The following is a 19,988-nucleotide window of genomic DNA, read 5'->3' on the forward strand; positions in this document are numbered from 1 at the left end:
GGATCTCTCGTATTTCATTAGTGAAATATGGCCTAGTAAACCCGTAGAGTTTTTTCAACTTCATTCTTGGATCTCTCGTATTCCATTAGTGAAATATGGCCTAGTAAACCCGTAGAGTTTTTTCAACCTAGTTCTTGGATCTCTCGTATTCCATTAGTGAAATATGGCCTAGTAAACCCGTAGAGTTTTTTCAACCTGGTTCTTGGATCTCTCGTATTCCATTAGTGAAATATGGCCTAGTAAACCCGCAGAGTTTTTTCAACCTGGTTCTTGGATCTCTCGTATTCCATTAGTGAAATATGGCCTAGTAAACCCGTAGAGTTTTTTCAACCTGGTTCTTGGATCTCTCGTATTCCATTAGTGAAATATGGCCTAGTAAACCCGTAGAGTTTTGTAAACGTCCTTCTTGAATTTATCGCATTCCACTAGTGAAATATGGCTTAGTAAGCCCGTAGAGTTTTTAAAAACTTGCTTCTTGAATTTATAGTATTCAAATAGTGAAATATGGCCCAGTAAACCCGTAGAGTTTTTTTCAACTTGGTTCTTGGATCTCTCGTATATCATTAGTGAAATATGGCCTAGTAAACCCGTAGAGTTTTTTTCAATCTGGTTCTTGGATCTCTCGTATTCCATTAGTGAAATATGGCCTAGTAAACCCGTAGAGTTATTTTCAGCTTGCTTCTTGGATCTCTCGTACTCCATTAGTGAAATATGGCTTAGTAAACCCATAGAGTTTTTTCAAACTTGATTTTTGGATCTCTCGTATTCCATTAGTGAAATATGGCCCGGTAAACCCGTAGAGTTTTTTCAACTTCCTTCTTGGATCTCTCGTATATCATTAGTGAAATATGGCCTAGTAAACCCGTAGAGTTTTTTGTAACTTGCTTCTTGGATCTCTCGTATATCATTAGTGAAATATGGCTTAGTAAACCCGTAGAGTTTTTTGTAACTTGCTTCTTGGATCTCTCGTATATCATTAGTGAAATATGGCCTAGTAAACCCGTAGAGTTTTTTTCAACTTGGTTCTAGGATCTCTCGTATATCATTAGTGAAATATGGCCTAGTAAACCCGTAGAGTTTTTTTCAACTTCCTTCTTGAATCTCTCGTATATCATTAGTGAAATATGGCTTAGTAAACCCGTAGAGTTTTTTGTAACTTGCTTCTTGGATCTCTCGTATATCATTAGTGAAATATGGCCTAGTAAACCCGTAGAGTTTTTTGTAACTTGCTTCTTGGATCTCTCGTATATCATTAGTGAAATATGGCTTAGTAAACCCGTAGAGTTTTTTTCAACTTGTTTCTTGGATCTCTCGTATATCATTAGTGAAATCTGGGTTAGTAAACCCGTAGAGTTTTTTTTTCAACTTCCATCTTGGATCTCTCGTATCTTATGAGATTTCTATTTTACAGTAATGAAATATGGCCTAGTATATCCGCAGACTTATTCATAAGATTCTTTACGGGGTTCGAGTATTGTAGTAATTAAATGTGGAGTGCAATATCCGAAGACTTTCTTACATAATGTAAATGAAATCTAGCATAGGAGATTCCCATTTTCTTACATTGCGATTGAAATGTTACACGGAAGATCCGTAGATTTATTCATATGTTAGTGAAATACGAGTTGGTATCTCCGTAGACTTTGCAAAATGTTGATGTGTTGATTCCACCGTGTGTTAGTAATGAAACATGGGTTAGTACGTACGTAGATTTTTCTGTACGTTGTCGAAAAGTAGCAATAAACATGTTTTGTATATTTTTTCAAAGTAATTAAGGGAAGAGTTCCAAAGTCTGTCATCCTTTTCGTCCTTTATTGAAAAAATAAACTGTTCAGAGGGTAAAAAAAAGTTTGAATCGCACATCTTTACTCATATCACAGTCACTGAGATCTCTCACTTACTGCCCAAGAGCGTAATCTTTGTACCCGCCAAATACACCCTGAGACAGATTGGGTAAACTCAAAATAAATGAACTAAATAAACAACACAGCGAAAGAGCTGGTGAATCCGCTCGGAACAGCTTAACATCATGAAGACAGTACCAATTAAGACTACAATCTATAAAATATGATGAAAGACAGGGCAAAACGAATTCCGTGTGAAGGTACGGTGTACGAATTATCTACACTCTAGGGCAGCTTATTTCCGTAACGAAATTAAGAGGGAACCAACAGAGAATAACAAATGAGCCTACAATGAATGAGTAAAATAGAAAAATGTAAAATATCACATGTGCAAATTACTGACGTAAATAATATATATGCATTTACCTGACACTGACACATTTTGTCTAAATACATCAGATTTTTTAAGAGATAAAGAAGTAAAAACATACTACATACATAAGGAACAAACACACAATGTTGTTAAGTTGACGTTAGCTAAGAGAAATATTACAAAATTCAAATTGTGCAAGTGAGACTATCACAATATCGTAGATTTTACATAGATATAATTCAGGTCAATTACATCATGAAATTAACTGTAACAAGCAATACATAAGGAACGGAGCGTTCCAGCAATGGGCTAACAAATCAAGATAAAAATATATATCAAAAAGGAGAAACTATAATGATAACTATGGTGTTTGGTGCTGTGTGCATCATCTGTGGACAGTATGACAATAAAACTACACCACAAAACTACAAATATAGTGATAGATGAAAAAAAATAATCCTAAGAGGAATGAAAAACATGAAAAATAAGTTGAATAAGACAGGATATGTTGGTCATTGATATCACTTGTGGTCCTACTGTGGCATTATGGCCACTTATCCCTGCACGTGGAGATTGGGTATTGGCTCTATATGTTGCCTTGGGTCCTCCTCAATTATCCCCGCACATATTACGGTGTTGTTCTTGCCTTGCCAGAAGGGGAAGGAGGCAACTTTGAGCGTTTCAAAACACAGGATGAGGAGCCAAGGATGTGACGAGAGAGAGGGTAAGTACTCCCGGCACATAAGGAGCTTGATGAATCTATAATGCCAGAGTACAAAATGAAAGAACATATGAAAGCGATAAATGCATAATACGTGTCAAAACTTTGCTGAAGTAAAAGAAAAAAAAAAAAGATTAAAGGCAAACATGCATATAACTCAAAAGAAATTAAGAAAAATAATATTCACACACACAAAATCAAAGGAATATTGTCATCTACTCTACAGTACATCTAGAAAGGGTATTGTCATGTCAGTAAAACACAGGGCGTGGGGGGGGGTTACTGGAGATGTTTAGCCCGTGCTTTGGCAATTTTGAAAGAAGAGATCGAATCCTCGTGTTAGGGGATCTGAATGTAAGAGAGAATGATGTAGCAATCGACTGTATAATTGGGAAGCATGAGGTAACAGATGCAGATGAATATGGGGAACAGTTTGTTGAGCTGTTTGCTGAAAAAAACGATTGATGACCAAGAAAATCTGGTATGAAAAGAGGTGCGTCGTACTGCGTACACAATCTTACATAGGTGAACGAGTAAGGATTATGTGTATCATAATATCTTTGCCTCGTTTTTCTGTGTATATCCGGGTAATTCTAAATATTCTCTAGGCCCGCTAGAGTATTGCTTAATACCCCTTGCTTTGTCCTGAAATTTGAGAGTAGTTCTTCATAGTTTAAGGAACCTTTGCTCTCCGAGGTCCTCAACCATCTGATAACTAAAGAAACAGAAATCTGCCAACGTAAAATATGTCAGTGATTCCTGTTACACGCTGGTACGTCCCCCAACCAATGGAGGTCGATAGAGCTCCACTTAATTAAACTAATGCTATCGGCAGCTACGTTGGCAGAGGTTCATTTAAGATTGATCGAAGCACTTGAAGTAATTGGTCCAGTTTTGGTTCTAAGTGGACCCCAGGTGACTTGTGTCGAGCAGTGACACTATTGATCCACCTGGTCCACAGACCCGAGAATTGTGGCCCTCGAGAGACCACACTGATGGCCTATGGTCCTACACTTACTGGACCATGAGAGACCACACTGATGATGTATGGTCCATCATAATCTGAAACACGAGTGAGACACTATAACAAATGAAGCTCCATTATGTGAGTGAGTGTATGTATGTGTGTGTGTGTGTGTGTGTGTGTGTGTGTGTGTGTGTGTATACACCCTTATCGCTTTCTGGGGAAGAAAGACGTGAATAGGATGGGCAGACGCAAAAGAGGAGGGTGAAGGAGGCAGCGATGCATCTTCTAATATAGATGGATGAGGCAGCAAGTCCCACCAGCTCTGGGGGGCAATAATGTATTCCACCACAATTTCATACAACCCTCTACGACCACCACGACACCCTTACAACCCTTCACGACCATCGCGACTTCGTACAACCCTTCATGACCACCACGACTCCGTATAACCCTTCACAACCACTACGACCAAACATAACCCTTCAGGATCCACCACGACGGCTTGGGACGTCTTATTACGAGGCTGTTCACAACTCGGGAATGCATCATGCTTTGTAAAATGAATGCCTTGCCACCATCACTACCACCACCACGTCGTAACTACTATATCAACCACACCAACACATTACGACCAGCCACTTGAACTTGTCGCAGTTCAGCACAGCCCACTACCACCAACCACGACTTCTTAATCCTGTCACTTCCCCACCGACCCACCTATTATCACTAAAAACCCACCACTACTTGTATAGACCCACCTCTATTCAGCACCACCAACCAATACCCACAGAGACCCACCTGCCTACCACCAACCTCTCATATACCACATACGAAGGAAAAAAATATGATAGACATCAGGTGTTCATCCCAGTTTTTCATCTGTTCGTGGAGTCATCCCCTAAATCACGACCACCGTCACCCACCTAACCAACTGGCATCAGGAAATCTATTTTCTTGCCTCGAGCTCCGTGATACTTCACTCTAAGGAGGAGCGGCTGTGGGAAAGCAGGCGATCCATGGTGTGGTGGAGATAATGGGAAGGGAATGTCTCCTCCTATCCTGAGGCTCAGTTACAGTGAATCCCGTAAAACCCATTCCGAGGGGTCCCTTCTGTACCATACACTCATTCCCGTCACGCCACAACAAATCCCGTTGGAGATAAACTTGTAGGATCCTACATCTTCTGGCGAGTCATACGAAATTTGATACTCCTACTAAAAAAGGAGTGAACGAAGTCCAGAGGTTGTGTCTTCTGAGATCATACGCGTCAGCAAGAAAAACATGGCTACAGTATCAATGGAAACTTCATAAAAAAGTTTCTGATGATGGAACTATACAACGCTTTCTCTTCATTAGGGAAAGTTTGTACGATTCTTACTTCGTTATCTACGAATACACAACGTACCAAACTGTTATTCACGTTATGTTTATGAATTTATACTTGATTTATATCGTCTTGCCCTTCCGTCTGTGCTGAAGTAGCGTAAGGAACAGACGACTGAGTTTTCGAGTTTAGATCCTTGCTTAGCTCCTCCTCCTGTTCCTTGAGAAACTCAACTGTTCCTGACTCTCGCTTCTCTTAGTGGCTTTCAACGACACGCAGGAGATACATGGGAAGCATTCTTTCACCCCTGTACGCTAGGATAATACGTCTCATACTTCCATCAAAAAAGATATCGGTGTACTACACATACACAAGAGTAATATACATATCATACTACCGTTGACCAGGGCAGTCAGCCTTGAATGGCTCCATATGACCCATAACAAGACCTATTTAGTCTCAGAGTCGCAACTTTCCTCCCAATAACTACCTGTATTTATGGGAGCAGGCCGCCTTTATGACAATGGCCAGGTTATAACATTGCCAAGACGTGCTGGAATATATGTTCTTTATCACTAAATTATGCATGATGGATGGCGTGTCAGCCAGGTGCATGAGAATATTAATCAAGACGACGTTGGGTCAAGCTTTCCACTCTTTGTCATAATTAAACTGAAGACTTCTGGTTCAGGGAATGTAGAGAGGAAGGATTCCCTACTTGGTTAAAAGAAAAACACAGTATTCAGTTGTAGGTTTGAGATCAAGGGTCAAAGGTCACCAAAAAAGGAAAGGGTGAAGTACATTAGACAATGAATCCCCTACGATCGTCAGTTTCTAATAATCATTTATAATTCAATAACTGGCGTGGGTAGCAGTTCAGTAATTAATCATCGGTTCAGACACAGCTGGACGGACTTGAACCTAGCGCTAGGCGTACGTACACAGCCTCGGAGCTGACGCTTATATCACTTAGAGTAACCAGGACGTAACGCGACACTGCCTAATCTTGACCACATCCAAACGGAACACAGCTTAATGCTACCACGTCTGAACGCGACCACGTCCAAATGCAACACGTTTGAAGGTGAGCACATATCCCAAAATACAAACTATTCAAAGGCCCATTCACAGGCAACACCTTAAAACCTCTGCAAAAAGATAGCATAAGATTCTATGCATTTCTTCCCTTTGCATGATGTAAAATAAGACCTTGGCATCTGGTGCAAATCAGGAAAACATGAGCACCATCAGTGGAATAATGAGAGAAAATGAGATTGGATCAGAAACCTGGGAAAGGAACTGAAGATTATGGCATTCCTCTTGGCTTTCTGAAGGCTGGGGAAGAATATTAGGCTCGTAATGCGAATGTGTTTACTCGGATCAGGGGTATCAACCTATTTCTTGTAAGATGACAGTGATGCCAATCCTCCCATATAAGGTTGAGGTTACAATTGTCAATTTGATCATTGGTTTGTTCGTTTTACATTTCTCTCTGAAGTTGTGGGTCACAGGTGCCTCAATCTCCTCTAACTTTACCTTTCATTAACCCATCTCTAATAATGTGTCAAGATTTGTGAAGTTTCTGACAATGGCTTGTGATGATTCAAGTCTTCCTCAGCTGCCAACTTTCTCCACTGGTATCAGGGTCTCCAACTCAGGGATTACAAGACTCTGTCTTAAGGTCCGCAAGGGCTATCAGCCTTATGCTCAAGCACGACGGTACAGCCCTTAAGCATTGACCGAAGGACTGTTGAGCATGACGGTACAACTCTTGAGGACGAGAACGTGACCTCTAAGTCGACCCTTAAGGGTCACGTCAAAGGTCAAGTTATCATACATAATGGTAGTATTGTCGTGCTCAAGGGTCATACCATCACTGTTCAAGGATTTTACCATTGTGCTCAGGGCACAGTCGTCGCAATGACTTAACTCATTGTCTCCCGGGAAACAAACAAGCGAGAATAGAGTTCAGTGGTATTATTCGAAACATTTCAAACCTTTTAACAGACTGGAGTCTATTGGTGGTATTCGAGCCTCCTAATCCCCCGCCCAACAAACCAGGATCCAGTGCGATATTCCTGCACTCCAGACCCCCTTTTTTTTCATACATATTAATTTCCCGCATTAGCGAGGTAGCGTTGAGAACAGAAGACGAGCCTCAGAAAGAACATCCTCACTTGGCCCCCTTTTCTGTTCCTTCTTTTGGGAAAAGTAAAGCGGGAGGGGAGGATTTCCAGCCCCCGCTCCCTCCCTTTTTAGTCGCCTTCTACAACACGCAGGGAAAATATATATATATATATATATATATATATATATATATATATATATATATATATATATATATATATATACATATATATATATATATATATATATATATATAACTGCAAATTATATGCTGAACAACTTACAGCTTACCTCGGGAAAACGATGGCATTTAATGACTTAAACAAGACAGTCTAATTTGTAATCTGGTCTAGAATCCCAGATTCCAGTGTGGGTGTTAATCTCATGGAGAGATTTAGGACAGAAGAGTGGGAGCCGTGACCTAATTATTGGGTAATTAAGATTGAGAATGTGATGTAAGAAGCATATCAGGGGAGCTCCTGACATATCATTCGTGTAAATCCGTTCATATCTTGAGGACCAAAGATGATTAACAATCAATCTAATTTTAGTGGATGGGACAGTCGAACAAAGCTCTGTATCAGGTCAAAGGTCAAGTCATCTAGAGAGAACGTCTATACACCAATACGTACGCACAAGAGTTGACTCCAGTATAAACTTATACTGAAGCGTTACTAGTAAAAACACTGGACTTAAGTGCAATATGGAGCAAAATTATATGCTGATAAAATGGCTTGATATTCTCGTACGCTATGTGCAAGAGTAAGGTGTATGTATAGAAAATATGCATGAATAACGATTGTGCACATGTATAAACACTGTGTGTATGTGTATGGCTATGTGTACCTGTAGAAATAAGGGTCTCACCTGCTAAGACTAGATCCCCTTTAGCAGGGGTTTCTTTGTTGTTAGGGAAGTTCTGAGTTTCTACTTCGAATTAGGATATGAAAGAAGACTTGAGGTGTTCCTGACGCTGAGGTCGTCGTTGTATGATGGAGGGCTCTGGTGTTCATGCGTTTGTGCTGTTGAAGAGTTTATTCGGGTAGATCATCATCTCATTGCTCTTCATTTCTCAGGCAAGTGTCATCTTCGATACGGCTTCGATTGGCTATACTGTGGCGGATTCCACGCCAATACTCCTGTTCTTCACGTTATAGTCACTGTTCTTTGAGTTCTGACTTTCCCAAACATTTTCACATATACAGTGTTTTCGCCAGTCTCAACACAGAAGCACGTATCAACACATTGTACATTATCTTCATTCAGACGAATCACTTCAGTCATTTAAGTCCTGACAAGTGAAAGTTAAGAGTAGGATCAATTCATCTCCCTCACCTACACAAGAAAACACTACCACACGAGGCAAGGTTGGTGATCCAAGTTTACCAAAGATCTTGAAGTGCATTTTCAGCTGAAAACCATTATATCAGTTCATACCAGTGGCATTCCATCCATCTATTGGCCTAACAAGACCCTCAAAGACGTAGATAAATGTACATATATTTCTTTCATTAAGTTTCACGACCAGTTTGTGCCCGTAAAACTTGGCCAAGATGGGCGACCTGCCCTTTGGTCTTGTTAAGCATATATCTCGACCTAGCTCCCTTTGCTTATGTCTCGCTCTCTCCCTATACCTGTCGCACAGATCTTCAACTATTCTTCACCAGACATACTCAGCTTTACCGACGTTCCATATTTTCATCAATAACCAGAAAAATATTGTTTACGTGGAGGAAAATCGAGAAAAAATGCTCTCCCGCCTCTCTAAAGAACTAATCAAGATTCAGAAGAGAATCTAATTCCACGCCAGTTAATTGCAACGGTCTAAGACAATTTAGGAGGCAATTAGAGTACCATTGAAATGGGAAAAATGTGCCTTGATTTCGAGAGAAATGCCTTGTGGAAATGTGGATGTATCAGAGCTTTAAGATCAATACAGCAGCCATCTTTCAAAAGCGTCAGTGAAGTGTAACGAAAGCATCAAAGAATACGTGGCCATGTCTTTTAAATGCAGCAGCAATGTCGATTATACTCTGCGAGATGAGTTTTCCTTCCATGGCTAACATCTCAATCATGACCTCTGTTATAGGAATTTTGACCCAATATTGTATGCATATGCATTCACCATCACCATAGTCACTTTCACCATTACTTCACTAATTTCACTGCTTCGTTGCTGAGTACGTTAAACGTCCATGGATGCTCCTATTTGAGCCTTCATTAGACACTGCGTTGAGTTCAAGCGTAAAAACTCATTAAACACCGTTTAAGTCGTCATAACTCTACTGTAATATTAAAGCATCATCTTCGTTTAGTATGACAACTGTTAACTATCAGAAACTTCGTTAAGCATTCTGTAATTTGTGAAGTGACATGTTCAGCTAAACGAAAAACATTAAAATCTTACATATCACAAACACTGATATATCACAATTGTCTTTAAACATTACAGTAGTTTAAGTTGTCATTTTTCAGTATATTCATAGAATTATAGATGGCTCCTTATTTCAGGATATAGTCTAATCCTCGAGTAGATTTATCATTAAACGTCAAAATATGATCGCTGGCATTCAGTTCTCGAGTCGTTAAACATTCATATCACTGTCGTTCGCACTGCAACTACACCCTTCCTTGATCATACCATAACAGTAACGATCTCCCATTTTCGTTAACCATCGTTGGTCATTTTTTGGACAGCCTTCCTGGACTAAACGATCAACACATTCTTCGTTAAACCTGTACATTATTTATCATCTAATTAACGCCATTACACTTGTTCTCCATCTCATTTCAGTAGAGGTAATTAGCCTTTAGTTAATTGATCAGAGTATATATATATATATATATATATATATATATATATATATATATATATATATATATATATACACACACACATAGAAGTGTGTAGATTCGTATAATAGGAGGCTTGAAACCCTGTTCAGGATGTCGCTGAAACAATAGATGATGTGACACATGTATACTGGAAGCAAAAGTCGAGACAAAGAAGGAACAGAACACAGGTTCCTCTGCGCAAGTAATGGGTTTGGATTCTCTTGGGTTGTCTTCCTCGTCTGACACTTATACCTTTGTTTTCAATGATTATAAGTTATATTCTTAATTTACGGGTCAAGTTATCAACCTCTATGTACATAAACTAGAAATAGGCCACTGCAGGTATGATTATATTACCTAGATGAAATTACAAGTTGAAGAGCAACATAACTCTGAGGTTTGTCTAGAGACTGATCAACTAAACATCTAGTGATCGAGTGGTTCTTTCCGATAAACAATTTTGATTTCTGGCTCACTTTCATGCGGGTCCTGACATGCACAATGCCTCATGTTATTTACCTCTCACGAACATCGGTTGAAAATAATCACAAAAATAATTTCACGTCTATCACTGCGAGTTTCGAGAGCTGTATTATCCTGCACAAATGTATGTACAATCACAACGCAGGCTTTCACCTCACTACACACCTCTTGACCTGGCCCAACGCCACACAAGGATACCAAAAGCCTTATCTCAAGGGTCTTTGAGGTCATGACCCACAACCTTTAAGCACCTCCTGGTTCCTTGTAGATCAAGTGTCGACGTCATGATCCTTTTCAGAGATGAATCGTTTGTTTATCACTGAACAGTCACACATTTTGACAAGATTTCTTCACGACGCTGCGAGTTCATCAGCTCATGCACCAGCCTCATCCTCTACCATGTGTACGAGTGGGGCAACATTCCCTGCTGGTTATTCAACAGGTCCTCTTGTGAGCACGGAAGGAATGATAAACTAATTACGTTCACCCACGATCTGCCGTTTTCTGTGCGACATGACCTCACGTTGGGAGACTCCTGCAGGAACTCTCCCCCCCTCCCTCTTCCCCCCCTTTTAAGCACGGTAGCTAAACAACACGAACTTCAGGGGTTCCTACACGCGGTCCCCAGGAATCGCCAGGAGAGGAGACGTCAGGCAGGGACGGAGCGCGCCTCACCCAGCCCCCGCGTGGCGCCTGAGTGAGGGGGAGCAAGCCGTGAGAGGTCTACTGCTCCTCACCCTCCATGGGAGGGAAGGCACGAGAGAGAGAGGTGGGTGGCACGGGGGGTTGGGGGCGCTCCTGGTATGACGAGGGAATAAGGGTTGAGACTTGGGGGACAAGAAGGATGTCTTAACATCCTGTAGGATATGTGCTGGAAAGACATGTTCAGGACCCGATGTATGAACAGGTTTAGTAAAAAGACAGAGCCAGGGAGGATGGAAGAATGGAGACAAATATATGAATGGACACAAGAAAGACAAAACAATGTGATGCATCCTGGAGACGACTGATCACAGATGGATCAAAGAAACAAAATTGTCGAAAACGTCGATTTCTGAACGACTCTGATGAACTTAATATTTCATTCCAGGTAATGCAAGGTCTGGCCTACAGTCTTCTGGCCTATCTTGGCCTAATCTCTCTCTTGGCCTCCCTTGGCCTGCATTCCTTTGGCCCTCTTCACTTAACCTGTCCAGGATCTCCACGAGACTTTTAGCAACGCAGTTTTACGCTAAAATTTCACCATCTCTCTTCTCGATTCCAGTAGTCATACACAACTTCATATACTCCACAAATGATATACAATGTCAGAGGAAAAAAAACTCTGTCCTTCAACAGTACGTTCGTGTCCAACAAGAGACGTGACGGTAATATAAAACGTCGTGATCTGATACAACTGTGGGATCCCAAGATGACCCAAGAGTGGAGGAGTCAAACACCTAATTTCACTGACTTGAAGCCGAGGCTGTCCGGAACGCCTAATGAAACGCTTCCAGCCCAGAGGTGCGGGAATAAGATGGTTCTAAATTAACTCAGTGAGAGGATAATGTTCTCAGAGATTCTCCAAATCGCTCACCAATTATCAGAAGGTTAGGATAATAATCACACCTATGGTAGAAGTTTAATGTCATTTATAACAATAAATGTGATACTACAGATCACAACTGAGCATCTAGTAGGTACAGAGTATCGGAAACTATCATACAATGCCAAAGGATAACATCAGATAAACATGATCGTAAACCTGAGGCATCGTTTTTATCATCAGCAAGAGATGTACATTCCAACACCACAGCAAATATACAAATAAAATATACAGGGACGAGAACAATTGAAGGATCACGATCCTCCTCATGTGTTCTTTTTCCGGAAGTGTTTTCCTCCCTGAAGTGTTCTCGACTATACATGTCTCCCTGAAGCAACCTTCTCCTTAATGACGCGTTTTTCTCCCCGAGGCGTTCTCCTCCTCAAAATGCTATCCTCCCTAGAGCGGTCGATAACTGTAACACAGTTTACAGTGCAGACAGAAGACTCTTCTCTCGGTGTTAATACAATCAAGATTGCTGGGCATCCATTAGTGAGGACAAAGGCAGTAAGGGGGCAATGCAGGGGGGGAAGGGAGGAAGGTAAGGGAGAATAGGGTAATGGGAAGGGAGGCTCCTGCCAAGACCAGACGCTCCTCCTTAACCACAGACTGGCTGTTGGTGCGACAGGGAAGCCAGACCCTCCATATCACATTGCTCGTGAGGGCCTGAGTGTTGGGAGATGGTCCCTTACTGCTGGAGAAGGAAGGATGGTTCTCAAGTGCTGGAGAATGATGGACAGTCGTGTTGGAGAAGGAAGGATGGTCCTCAAGTGCTGGAGAATGATGGACAGTCGTGTTGGAGAAGGAAGGATGGTCCTCTAGTGCTGGAGAATGATGGGCAGTCGTGTTGGAGAAGGAAGGATGGTCCTCAAGTGCTGGAGAATGATGGACAGTCGTGTTGGAGAAGGGAGAATGGTCCTCTAGTGCTGGAGAATGATGGACAGTCGTGTTGGAGAAGGAAGGATGGTCCTCTAGTGCTGGAGAATGATGGGCAGTCGTGTTGGAGAAGGAAGGATGGTCCTCAAGTGCTGGAGAATGATGGGCAGTCGTGTTGGAGAAGGAAGGATGGTTCTCAAGTGCTGGAGAATGATGGGCAGTCGTGTTGGAGAAGGGAGAATGGTCCTCTAGTGCTGGAGAATGATGGGCAGTCGTGTTGGAGAAGGGGGATGGTCCTCTAGTACTGGAAATTGATCGGGTCTTGTTCTAAAGACTAGAAGTACACCCCAAACACTGGAGAAGGAAGGGTTGTCCACTAGTTTTGAAGAATGATGAGCTCTAGTGCTGGAGAAGGGCGGAGGGTACCCAAATGTTGGAGAATGATGGACCCCTAATGATGGAAAAGTTCTAGTGTTAGAGAAGGGAGGAAGGTCTTCTAATGGTGGAAAAGGAAGCAAGACACAGTGGGTGGTGAATAACCTTAGAATCTCACTAGACTCAGTCCGGTCCAAGGTCTGGTGTAGGAGGGGACAAGATGTGTAGAATCACTCTTTCATGAGGCAGAGATGGAGAGAGAGAGAGAGAGAGAGAGAGAGAGAGAGAGAGAGAGCTACATGGCATCGAATGAACATCCACTTCATGGCTTTCTCAGCTGACCCCACTAGGTGCAGAGTGAATGCTATCATGACAAAAGAATCGCAAAAGGGAGCTCAATGTTCGTTGTCCCCTCACCTTACTCCCTTTGTTAAGGCGATCCACATGCCCACCCTCCCTTCCCTTACACCCCTCCGTGACCTGTATAATGGCAATAATGATCAATGAGCGAAACGGGGAGGGCTGGCAGGGGAGAGGCAGCCTTGAGGAGAATGGAGAGATGGAGGTACACCCGCACACGTGTCAACAAGTGGTTATCTGCCCCGACGGCTGTGCATTATCCTATACCATCCCTCACCGTCGACGTAGGAGCGAGTCCCTGGCTCCTGGGCACGAGGGGAGGACCGACTGCCTCTCTGGACGAAGGCCCTTCAACCGTTATTGATTGCACCAGTTATCCCAGCTGACGACGCAATGATCACACGGTCGATAGTTTATTAGTGCAGGCATGTCAGTCCCAGAGCTGAGGGGAGGGTCAATCCCAGCGCTGGGAGGGGGAGAGAGAAAGGGTCAGTCCCAGCGCTGGGAGAGGAGCCATTTCTAGCACTGGGAAGGTGGAGCAGGGAGGGAGAGCGGGTGATGTCCGCTCGTCATGTCTCTCTCCCAGGTATTCATTACTCAAAGCAAGTGTCATGACGTCACTTCGAGACAACGTACCTTATGCGTGTGTGTGTGTGTGTGTGTGTGTGTGTGTGTGTGTGTGTGTGTGTGTGTGTGTGTGTGTGTGTGTCTGTTCCATGTGTCTATCTACGTAAATATCGGTGTACTGACAGCGGTTACCTGAACAAAACACTATCCATTCCTCCGAACCGCGACTGTGGTACACACAATTTCACAGTCCAATTTACTGCAAGGCAACCAGTCTAAGTCATCACTACTCATCCTTCAAAGACACCAGCAGCAGCAGCAGCAGTGTGAGATGGTTTACCTCCGTGGACGAGATGAGTCACCTGGACGCACACCTGTAATGTGGTTATCGTCCAGTGTGACTCAGGAGGATGACAGAGACGCAAGATATGTCGTTGGATCTCCAAGGACACACGAGCAGTACCAATGCCTGAACTACAAGCCCTTTAAAGCACAAGGTAGTGAACAGATAATAAGTAGCATATCACTCAAACTTCAGAGGGGCGTTAAGAACTTTATCTTAGGATTAAACTAAGATATCAACAGCACACGTTGACGCCAAGGAATAACGTGTGGATGATCTTAAATGGACAGTTCAGTGACGCAAACGAACGGCCGGGGTCACGAGGGAAAATGAATTGCAGAGACACAAGGACTAAAGACAGTTTGCTCTCAACACAGTGGTGCTCCAAGGTACGGAAAATATAGGAACAAAGAAGTACTTACAAGACACAGACGACACTGTTACATATTGTACCCAGCTAGAGGGTACAGACACACAGTGGTACCCCTTGGTAAACTCTTATTCACATTTACTCTCAGCTTTCTTCTTTCACACACTTTACCAAACTCAGTCACCAACTAATGCAGTTTCTCACCCGAATAAGCCACCAGCGATGGATCATCAGCGAACAACAACTGACTCACTTCGCAAGCCTACTGAAACAGTTACAGATTGTACAGGAATACAAAACTACCCCCAGATATAGACCATACATGTGGGAGGAAACTGGGTAAAGTACAGTTATATTCATGACATGTCAGAGTACTAGGGGTCATGACCTTAGTGCAGGGTCACCTAAAGGATTAAAAGCCACATTACTCTTCCATCCCCGGGGGTCAAAGACAAGGCGTCTGGACCAGAAAGGAAAGCGAATTAAATTTCTAAAGCAACGAGATGAAAGCTCAAAACCTAAAAAGTTGCCAAAGAACTTTCATTAAAAGCTCAGAAGGTGTTGCAAAAGTACAAAGAAAAAGTGATACACTTAAAGAAATCCTTCTGAAGATTATAAACACAAGTCTTAATGTTCAAAGTTTGTTGCTCCAAAATGTTTGCTATGGATACTCTGCAATATTCAGCAACAGAAATACGCCATAAAACATTTCATTGCACCGACAAAACAAAGGCTTTGTCAAGCTGTAGTGTTTTTTTTTTATAGGAAAATGGACTTTTTATATAGAGCAAGTTTTTCGTAATACAGTGATGAAGGATATGTCGAATTATGTATGATTCAATCAAGCTACATACTTGCTTTATGTAATCTAGTTTCTTACCTATATATATATATATATATATATATATATATATATATATATATATATATATAAAACAACTGAATGTTATGAACCTAAATATATACATTAAGTAGGGATTTGATAATAAAAAAGGGGATTAACTAAGATCCAAACCTTTCTTTTTGCTGTTCACATCAACCAACCTGCTGATGTCTGATCAATTGCTACGCTTTCCATTCATTTATTCATAAATCTTTCTTAATAGGTGATGCACTGAAGCGAGTGATGGATAGAGATGAGCCTTCTGCTTTACTATCCTGTCTCCACTCAGTGGTGAGTGGGATGGAACCTTCCGCTCTATTGCCCTGTCTATCATTGTGGTAGGTGGGGAAGAGCCTTCTGCTTTACTCTCCTGTTTCCATATATTTAGACTATCCAGAAGATGAACTTGTCATAGTTTACGAGCTCTTCTTTCTTCTGGGTCTCTCGTGTACTTCCATGTGCGCCAACGAGCTTCCTCATAAGATTATGAAATGAATCACAGGCTGGCAACACCTCAGTCTTTATGATGGGTAACTCATGGCAATACCATCGTCCTCATGGCGTGTGTCTCATTGCAACATCGTTAACCTTACGGTGGGCGTCTCAACACCTCTGGAAGGTAATCTAAGTTTTATTTGAGTTTTACAAGACGTTTTACAAGAGTCAGTTTGAGGTCCAGGCTGGGGTTAGGACCTTCTGATCCCCTTTCCCAGCTAGAGTGTAGCCGATCCAGGCATAAGTCTTCTGTGGTCATTTGATCATGATTCTAGATGAATTTCTATTCGCTACACCACGCCACATAAACCAAAAGGATTCATGGTACATATGAAGTTCGGGAGTTAGAGAGGCCTACCCTATAGTAACAGATGAGTTAAACTGAAGAATAATACCTGAGAAAAACAGATGAATTTGTTTTCATGTGAAGGAACCGTGTATGCAATATGTATCGTGAGATTTACAGGAAAATTAACAATACAGGTTACTGGTGTTCGAATGAGGGATCTTATAAAGTCAAAGACTGAAGACGTCGAGGGACAGACATGGGTGGAGGACCACACAGGGACTGTGAGGAGAAGCTAGCAAGTGGTGATGACTGTGGATATATAGGCTGTCCAGTGAGAGTGAAGAGGTCGGGAGAGTTTCACACAAGTGAGAGTGGTAGGGGCTGGGAGTGTCTCACACCAGAGCGATTACCGCTACATCAAAGGATTTAATCCTAGTGGAGAGCGGGAGAGGCTCCTCTGGGAGATCCTAGGCTGGGAGAGACCAGACTTAAGTAGACTAGTACGGTAAACCCGAAGTAATGTATAGGGAGATGACCTCTCTTGTTATTTCAAGATGTTTATACCTAAGAAATATTCTGTTAAGAATCGAAAAACTCAATTCAGATCTTTAGTTTTACATTTATTTGGCAATAACTATAAAAACGACCTTAATTGCATAGACTTTCCCAATGCATTTTATATCGTACTGACAACGTACCAGTTATCTTTAACTGTATAAAAACATTTGCCATTCAAATCAGTCCGAACGCGGCAGAAAGCAATACCAAGGGTTAGTCATAAGGCCGATAATCCTCATGTGATATCACACCCCTGCAGCCGAAGCGTGTCCACTCCCACGTCTGGGGGCATATAAGCGCACCACGTCTCGCCCTGTACACTGGCGGTCGTGGATTTAAACATCTGGACGCGCAAGAAGCATTTAACCCGCCGGCCGTGGAATTTAAACGTCTCGCGCGGGAAAGGCATTTAAACTGACGCAAGAGGTATTTAAACAGACGGGTGTATCATTCTAACGCCTGGCGCGCGTTCGAATTTAGATCCCCCGTTAGAAAGTGAACTTGTGAAGAAAGACATCTTTATAGAGGCAGTTACAAAACGAAGACGTTTCTTGATATCAACACTAACATACAAGGTCAGTCATATAATTCTTTGCTTCTTACCTTATCATTTGAATTATCATATATATTACAAATATTGACGTTTGGCTGACCATAGTTTGGACAGCAGGGTCAAAGCTTATTAATATCCCAGTTATTTGAGGCATTTAACCTAACCTTGTCGTGTATGGGGACATTTAAATGTCCTTCGCCGCAATGTATATATATATATATATATATACCTTCAAAAAACATTACAAACATTGCGCACTACGTTATGAATAATGTATGATGTATTCTGAACTCGCACCTTATACCGTTTTCTCTAATGAATATTGACTTACATCATTGGTGAAGCTTTTATGATATAATTAGTTGTACGGAGAAAAATAAAATGTAGCGCACATGGAAAAAGATTATGTAATACAAGAGAAAGATTTCAGAGAGAAGCTTGGTAGGTTAAGAGAAAATAAAAGTTATATAGCTTAAACAAAAGCCGGAGTAAGATAGGAAAGGTAGCAGAATATCAATGCCAGATGAGCCGGATCACAGCTTGCAACACCGACCACACTAAACCCGAGAAGAATTAGTTCGAACCGGAGACCCTGTGATCGGGTCACGTTCCAGAGATCAACCCGGACTTAAGGACAGCTTAGACCCCAGGAATCTGTCTCGTCCAGCATCTAACCGAAAGGAAATCTCATCGAGCACCCAACGGGGCGTCGGATTCTGAGATCTGTGACGTCTAAAGTCGATTTCGCCTCATTATAACCCTCGAAGAAGGTTCAGATCAGCGCCGCTAATCCGATCCACTTGGTGTGAAAAGTTTCCGAATGACAACTTTGTATCTAATCCCTTTGAATCATCCAACTCGTCTAGGCACACATACAAACCTATTTTGCCCTGAGGCACCATATAACTACGTGTATAAATACGTGGATATGAACAATTGCATGTGTGTATGTCTCATTGTATACAATATATATATATATATATATATATATATATATATATATATATATATATATATATATATATATATATATATATATACATTATCTCGGAAAGCAAAAATGGGTATGTTTGAAGGAATAGTGGTTCCAACAATGTTGTATGGTTGCGAGGCGTGGGCTATGGATAGAGTTGTGCGCAGGAGGATGGATGTGCTGGAAATGAGATGTTTGAGGACAATGTGTGGTGTGAGGTGGTTTGATCGAGTGAGTAACGTAAGGGTAAGAGAGATGTGTGGAAATAAAAAGAGCGTGGTTGAGAGAGCAGAAGAGGGTGTTTTGAAGTGGTTTGGGCACATGGAGAGAATGAGTGAGGAAAGATTGACCAAGAGGATATATGTGTCGGAGGTGGAGGGAACGAGGAGAAGAGGGAGACCAAATTGGAGGTGGAAAGATGGAGTGAAAAAGATTTTGTGTGATCGGGGCCTGAACATGCAGGAGGGTGAAAGGAGGGCAAGGAATAGAGTGAATTGGAACGATGTGGTATACCGGGGTTGACGTGCTGTCAGTGGATTGAATCAAGGCATGTGAAGCGTCTGGGGTAAACCATGGAAAGCTGTGTAGGTATGTATATTTGCGTGTGTGGACGTATGTATATACATGTGTATGGGGGGGGGGTTGGGCCATTTCTTTCGTCTGTTTCCTTGCGCTACCTCGCAAACGCGGGAGACAGCGACAAAGTATAATGAAAAAAAAATAATATATATATATATATATATATATATATATATATATATATATATATATATATATATATATATATATATATATAATCCACCTATCTACAAGGATGTCTTTATGATAATTCCACACGATCTCTTCCTACAGACTTGCGTCATTATAAAATACTCCATGTTTAGCCCACTCTTACCGGTCGCTCTCGTTTGCTACATCCTCCTCCAACAATCTACTATGTCAAGGATTACTATCTACCAAGTGGGATCCAGGAGGAACCCCTCAGCAAAAGGAAAAGTTCCAAAAAATCACACTTATACTTAACAACAAAACTTCGAACATGCGCCTCATTCACCCGGAGATGAAACTTATGGACTTCATTGGACTT

At 41.8% G+C, this 19,988-nt stretch overlaps 1 protein-coding gene across 1 annotated transcript in view; it reads right to left on the minus strand.

Annotated features, from left to right (window-relative positions):
- CngA (Cyclic nucleotide-gated ion channel subunit A) overlaps positions 1–19,988 on the minus strand; it is a 186,061-nt gene that overhangs the window by 30,518 nt on the left and 135,555 nt on the right. The window lies entirely within an intron of this gene.

The sequence above is a fragment of the Panulirus ornatus genome, chromosome 71, assembly GCF_036320965.1.
Source record: "Panulirus ornatus isolate Po-2019 chromosome 71, ASM3632096v1, whole genome shotgun sequence".
Lineage (NCBI taxonomy): Eukaryota > Metazoa > Arthropoda > Malacostraca > Decapoda > Palinuridae > Panulirus > Panulirus ornatus.